The sequence below is a fragment of the Ruditapes philippinarum genome, unplaced genomic scaffold (assembly GCF_026571515.1).
Source record: "Ruditapes philippinarum isolate M1 unplaced genomic scaffold, ASM2657151v2 ctg2821_1_1_1_1, whole genome shotgun sequence".
NCBI lineage: Eukaryota > Metazoa > Mollusca > Bivalvia > Venerida > Veneridae > Ruditapes > Ruditapes philippinarum.
In genome coordinates, this window is record NW_026863569.1 from 14,653 (window position 1) to 21,978 (window position 7,326).

Sequence of the window (7,326 nt, forward strand, 5' to 3'; positions counted from 1 at the left end):
GCAACACTTATTTATCAACACCAATTGATTGTGTAGGTGTTTGTTACAATATCATCTTTTTAATAGATTAAATATATTATTATATTCGTCAGTGCTTCTGTTTGTGAAGTTTATGTACTGCTTGGTTGTAAGAAAAGTTCTTAGCTAATCTTACTGTAAAATACCTTGCACAATAGATAAGATTATCATGAGACAATCATGAGAGAGTAAATTGTACCTCAGTACAATAACGAATTAACGGCTATTAAATTTAGAAGCACTATAACGTTTTAAACTAAGGTGATACAATGATCTGAAATCTAATTACATTGACCTACATAAATTGATATTAAAAACATTTCAAGCCCCGTCCTGTCAAAATTGCTAAGTGGTGCCACTTTCAGATCGGTGTGTTAGATTATTTTTTTTATTTTTTTATATGAATATACACATACATACTGGGCATGCAATTTTCAAGTATTTTCTGTCGATGTCCTGAATTAATTTTCCATCTTCTATATTACATTGGCACATCAAAAACATATATAACATAATTATACAAAATCTAGTCGATTAATAAATTAATGGCGATATATATCAAATAAACATACATTTTGATTTAAACTAATTTTTGATATACACCTACAATCTCAGGTAGTTCATTCTGTAATTTGTATTTGACCACTGTTTGACCTTCACAATGTTGTTTCAGAACTACTGATTTAATCCAATAATTATAATTATATTTGAATAAATATCTTCAAAGACCCTCTTAGGACTTAATATAATTGTTCCATTTATTTGCAAAGCTTTTTTACTTCAATCAGTATAAATATCGCATCACTTCTAATTCAACGCTGCCATTAATCCCGTGTAGCTTTAATGAATGGCAGTAGAAACTTTGTATACAGTGGGGAAATAGATGGATTTATCAGTAAATGATAGAGACAAGACAAACAAATCTGATTTTCATAATGACCTCTTAAATAATACCTCAGATAACAAAATAATTTCATGCTTAAACTACTTATGAATACTTGAAATAATTAGATATGGAAAAATAGAAATTATTAAAGAAACTATCCGATTAAAGTGAAAATTGTTTGCTAGCCTAAGTCTAATTTTAGGATACTATATGGTAATCATGTATTATAGATATATTAAATACGAGATGTCTTGCAACAGTCCATGAACAGGCTCAATCGAACCGAGCCTGCAACATTTTCAATTATGTTGTGTTGGACTTTTTTGGGGGACTTTTGCTTTCTCTATTTTAAATCGGCGATTTCGAAAATTTTATGAAATATGCTAATTCCCTTATGATCTTAAACTCTGTAATCAACAAAAAATACTTGAAATAATAAGAAATGGAAAAATATAAATTCTTAAAGAAACAATCCGATTAAAGTGACAAGTGTTTGCTAGCCTAGGTCTATTTTTAGGATACTATATGGTAATCATGTATTAAATATATTAAATACTAGATGTGTTGCAACAGTTCAAACAGCCAATATCAGGTATTTTCACATGCACCTTGTTCTGACAAAATAGCAACAAACGAGTTTCTGATTAAAACACTTCCTGGAATTTTAGGTAAGAGTTTATATTATATGGTTAATAAAATGAAAATTGTTTGATTCCTATAAATAAACGGTTATATTTCAATAAAATAGATATGAGACAGTTACACAGTTAAAGGTGCGACTTTCATATTTTAATTTCAACATCAACTCAAAGCGACAGAAATATGAATGTCAAATAAATGGATATTTCAAGGTTTCCATCATATAAGATTATTTATAGTGTCACAATATAATTATTGTCTGATGTAATATGACAAATAAAAATTTCGATTATATCAAAGTGTTGTCAATAATTTTCGCTATCATTAATTTGAGGGTAAGGAATTCTTATAATTATGTAATATAAAATGAATTGTCTGACTGATAATTGCTGCAAGAAAGCTCATTTATGTAATGCAAAGAGCTGGAACAGGTGGTGTTCGTTATAATTGGATTTTTAGCAAATATATATAAGTGTCATTGTTAAAGTGTTAGCCTAGCAACAACACAAACAAGGCTGTATTGCCGACATAATCCAAATGATGAAGAAGAAAAAAAACTGAACTGTCGGCGTTATACAAACAACATGATGTTGGTTTATTAAAAGATGCTGCTATTTAAATATGTCCTTTGACGTTTGGTCTGTATTTTGCAGGTTTCATTAAAGCCTCTGAACCCATTTCATAATTCAAATTTATTTACTCCTTCTCACTGTTTTCCTGTTTAGAGAACATCATTCTATATCTTGAGACTATACGATGCTTTCTTTTGGAAGTGTCACATTGAAGGTTCAGTGAACCCGCCGAAAGAAAACAGAGAATAAAAATTAGTTTGCGGTTGTTTCTAAATTCAAAGCTTCAATATTGTCACTTTTAAATGTTGAATTCTGCTTAAGTTCTTTGTTAATACAGGAGTGAAAGCATGTAAAACATGTTAACCGCGTTAATAAAATTTGTTGTTTCATAATAACAGTGTAATTACAATGATTTTAGCCAGTGCGTAAGACGATTTGCTGACCAAACAGGTGAGGGTGCACGGCAAACGGGTCGTAACTATAAATTATTCAAAAAGAAAATAAAAGAAACCGAACAGGCAACCAGAGAATAGAAAAATACTTAAATTTACTTGTTGTCTGGTTTCCTTTGTCATATATGTCAACATATCACAACAATCACCTGCTATTGATACAGCGAGAACATATGCCTCCCATTTAATGAAATCATTTTAGTGGGACAACTATGTTCTCTTCATCGACTTTTTTGCTTAATCTGTAAATAAAATATATTCTTTGCTATGGATCGGTTATACAAACTAAAACAGTGCAATGTTACCCTTTAATCAGATCAATATTTATATTAGAAAAACCTAGGGATTCTTTCGCATGAGGATGCAAACAATGACATACAAACATACAACTACAAACATAAATGCGAATGCTTTTTGTGTATCGACGAAGTGGTGGAGCAACGCTTTCCTTTTGAAATGTGTTCGTTCAATATACGCTTGGTTAACACATTAAATATGAAATAGTCCTGAATAAAAAAATCGACTTTTAAAATATGAAAAACAAGATCAACAAGGAAAGGCGGCGTTCAATGAACGCAACCCCCATATGACCCAGCAACAAGAACCAACGGCAAGCCATGATGTTTGTTTGTAAATTCGAATAAATATTTTAACATGACTGAGAGACAGTCTTGTACATATCAAGCACAGTTACATTTTTAATTTTTTAACTGAAAACGATTCTAAACCGCAACCGGGATCTAAAGCAGAGTGACTTTTTTCTATTAAATCATTTGGTAGTACTTTACTTTAAGGCAGCAACATCGATCACAGTGTTTGCTTAATCGGATTATAAAGTAAAATTGTCCTGGAATGTTAATACATACCCGGTTATGTCTTATTATTCTATAACCCATGTTGTAACTTTAGACCAAATCAGCTGAATCGTCCGATGATATTCTGAACTGTTTGCAATGGAGTAAATACATAGTGAAATAATATTAAATTGTTTTCTTCAGACTGACATACGTATAATTCTTTTTGAGGTTTTTAGCAATGTATGTGTTAATTTTTGGACAACAGTAAACGATAAATTAACCGTTTCAGTTTTGTCACAAGATACTTGACACCACAGTTGGGATTTTATTTTGATAATAACCGGGCTTAGTGATTTGTTAAGTTTTGATTTTTTCCGGCACTCTTATATCCGTTCTGGTCATGAACAGTAAGTTTAATAAGATCAATGTAAATTTTTAGGTAAGAAGATAATGCTCTTGCCAACATTTTATTATTTAGAGTCATTTTAAAGCAACAGATTAAAATTAAATACTTATTCTGACTTAATCAATCTTTGAATTGATGAGACATATTGTATAATCAAAGAAACCTTTTCATTTGTTTAATGTCATTATACGTTTACCTGCACTTGCCAGGTTAACAGGCAGGCATTTATCTCGAGGGTAACTAGTTTGCATGATAAAATCGTGTTTTGCACATGTTTCCTACATCAAAACTTCTGCTTCTGATTAGCGCAAAATGCAGTGTGAAGAACATATATAGTTTAGATAGTATCTTTGACATTAAGATAATGGAAGTATACCAAGGTATTTGAAATTATCTTTCAATACTGTTATAGACTTTATAAAGTAAAATAGAGAAAAAACTAGCATCCCTTAAGAAAGAAAGCATCAATAAATCTTGTTTGTATTTGTGAAACTCCAATGCCCAAATCTTAGATATTTGCCATGTATTATTGCATTGTAGAACTTTACAAAAGTGATATGACCTTTGGGTTAAATATTTGCCTCTCTCCAGTGGTCACTTTATTGATATACTTACAAGGGAAATACATGTTATACAACGATTCCAAGAGCTAAGATAATTAACATTAGGCAAGCTAGGTTGTATATTTGTCTAGCACCCGGGATAGATAAAGACAATTAAGTCATATCTCTTTAAACTACAAATCCTAGCAATTAGCATTCAAGTAGGCCGAGCCACTAAAGTGACTTATATCATTCCCAGTGGTTATATCTTTGCTAGGCTCGGGGGTTATTTAATTTAAGAGTTACGTAGGATATATGTAGGCAATATCACCAACGAAAGGTTGCGTTCAATGAATGCAACCCCAACACGACCGAGCAACAAGAACCAGCGCCAATGGACACAGGGGACTGCAAACAAATTCTGGATATGACACGCAATCGGACACGCAATCGTATTGAGTCAAAATGCTCGGAGTTTATATATTTAACATGAAGCATTGCTTATTTCACGTCTACAGAAGTTAAGTAAAACATAAACACTGGGGTAAAATTTGACACTATCTTGGGGATCACTAAGTTTTTGGTAGAATAATAAGTATTTTCATTCAAGCGTAAATTTCTTCGGCTTAGAGGTGCTCTAGATATTTTGTTTTGATTATACGATCAGTTCAGATTACGACTGTCTTCAAATACTACATTAAACATAAATTATCAAATGGTGTATCCTCTCGGTTACGCTTTTATTTAGCTTTCCAGACGCATTAAGATAAAAGAAATTCGACAATGAATCTTAAGTATATACAAATCAAACTCTAATGATTATGCTTAAAATGTTTATATGGAATATTTTGCAAAAAGTATCACTTTTGTAAAGTTGACGGCAAAATTCTTTTACTAGCTATATACTTTAGTGAAGAATTTTTTAACTGGCGATATAACTCAGGGATGATATACAATATGACATATATTTTATGGTCCGTCTGCATTTGACCTCAGTTAATAGAGGATATTCAAGTTTTTTCTATAAATACATGATTTATTTTCATCGAGTGGTATGAAAATAAATATTTCATGAGTGGCGGTAGCCACGAGTGAAATATGGTAATTTTCATGCCACAAGATGAAAATAAATCATGTATTTATAGAAAAAACTTGAATTTTTTGTTTATTATATACATTTTTCTCTTTTTTGTGCTATAATTTGAAAGACTTTCCCTTAAATTTTGTGTACTGGCAGAATTAAAAAGAAAGTAGTCCGGCAAGACACCAGTGAAAATACGGAAAATATGTTTCACTGCAGTGAAAAATAAATTTTTACAGTGAAAATACAGAAAATGAAAATACGCATTTTATTTCATCAATATTTCTCAATATTTCATTTATAAGTATATAATAAAAGAAGTTATCAACTGGGTCTAGTTTAATAAATCTAAAATCAACCTTTCTTGTCTTCTGCAATGTCAGTGTTAATCAAATAATCTGTAGCATGGTAAATACTAATACTAATCAGCATGCTAATCAACTGTGACAAGTACATTTATTTCGAGATAAAATTTGGCCAAACTTATATTACTTGTGTTTGGTGTTAACACAACATAACAAACATTTTGGATGACTTAACAAATTCTTGTGTAATTGCAGCATAAACTTACATGACGACTACTAGAACGGTGCCCAGTGGCCACCAAACAAAGACGATAGAATGAAATATTGAAGTTATGATATGTGTGTTTATTAGCTTTAAAAAACAACAACAAAAAACAACATATGAATGCACCACTTTATTTTTGTTATTGATACATGATATATTCATTAAGTACAGAGCTAATGTTGTGAAAGTATTTATGGAATTAATACGGTAACAATATTTATCTTGGCAAACAGGAATAAAATAGACGCTTTCCACATTATGTTATGAGAAGACACACTGTGATATGATTTATAAGCTACTAAGTAAGAACAGGGAGTACAAATGATTAGTGAAAATTCATATTTATTGTTTCGCTACCATATCTATTCTTTTTAATGCAGTTTCAATAAAAAGATGATCAAATACTTATTTGGGGGGGGGGAAATAGATTATGCTTAGCCTAAAAGTTTTTAAACCAATGTTGTTGTTGTTTTTTTTTTTTTTTTTTTTTTTAAAAAAAACTTGGGAAAACAAAACAACATTTTTCTTTAAATGAACTGATTTATTCGTACCTATTATAAGTTTATAGGTACATGTATCATATTTAGTGGGATATGAAGTCATCTATTTTAAAGACTTACATAATGGGAGAATATTGTTATAGGGAAATTCCCTATTGATCGTAATGAGAGAATATATTAACCTAACTTGAGAGTTCACCGATATCTGAAGATATTTCTTCGTTCTACAAATCTCGGAGGATTAAATAAACGTCATGTGCAGCTTAATAAAAGATTCACAATGTGAAACGATTTATTAGGTACTTTGTAACTACAGGGACTAGAAATAATTAGCGAAAAGACATATTTAGTATGTCATTACAGCACCATTAATAGTACTATTTATAACAAATCTTTTAAGACAGATTATTTGTATCACCGTTTGATTTTTGATCTTTGACATTTACATTGTACTTTCAAATATTTCCTTACGTATGTTCAAAGTTTCATGGTGGGCAAGCAGACATAGAAACACATTTTCCTTTTACAATTTTTGGTGTTGGATTTTGTCTAGGTTAATGACAATGTTATACATTCTTCAGTTAGGATTTTTTTTTCAATCGGCAAGATTTTTGTTTTAGAGAACCCTTAAAAATAATTGTGTTTTTGGAAGTTATATTAGGTTGATAGACTATTATTTTTAAAACGATGAATGTGGCGAACGCACAAAAAGACAAATCATCCTTTTTTCTTCTTTAAAATTTTAAGAGTAGACACCATGATGTACCAAACGGTATGAACACTATAGTTAAGGGTACTAAAACGAAATAAGTCAATATTTGTTTTTATCTCTTCAAACGCACACTAGTCGTTAACTTCTTACT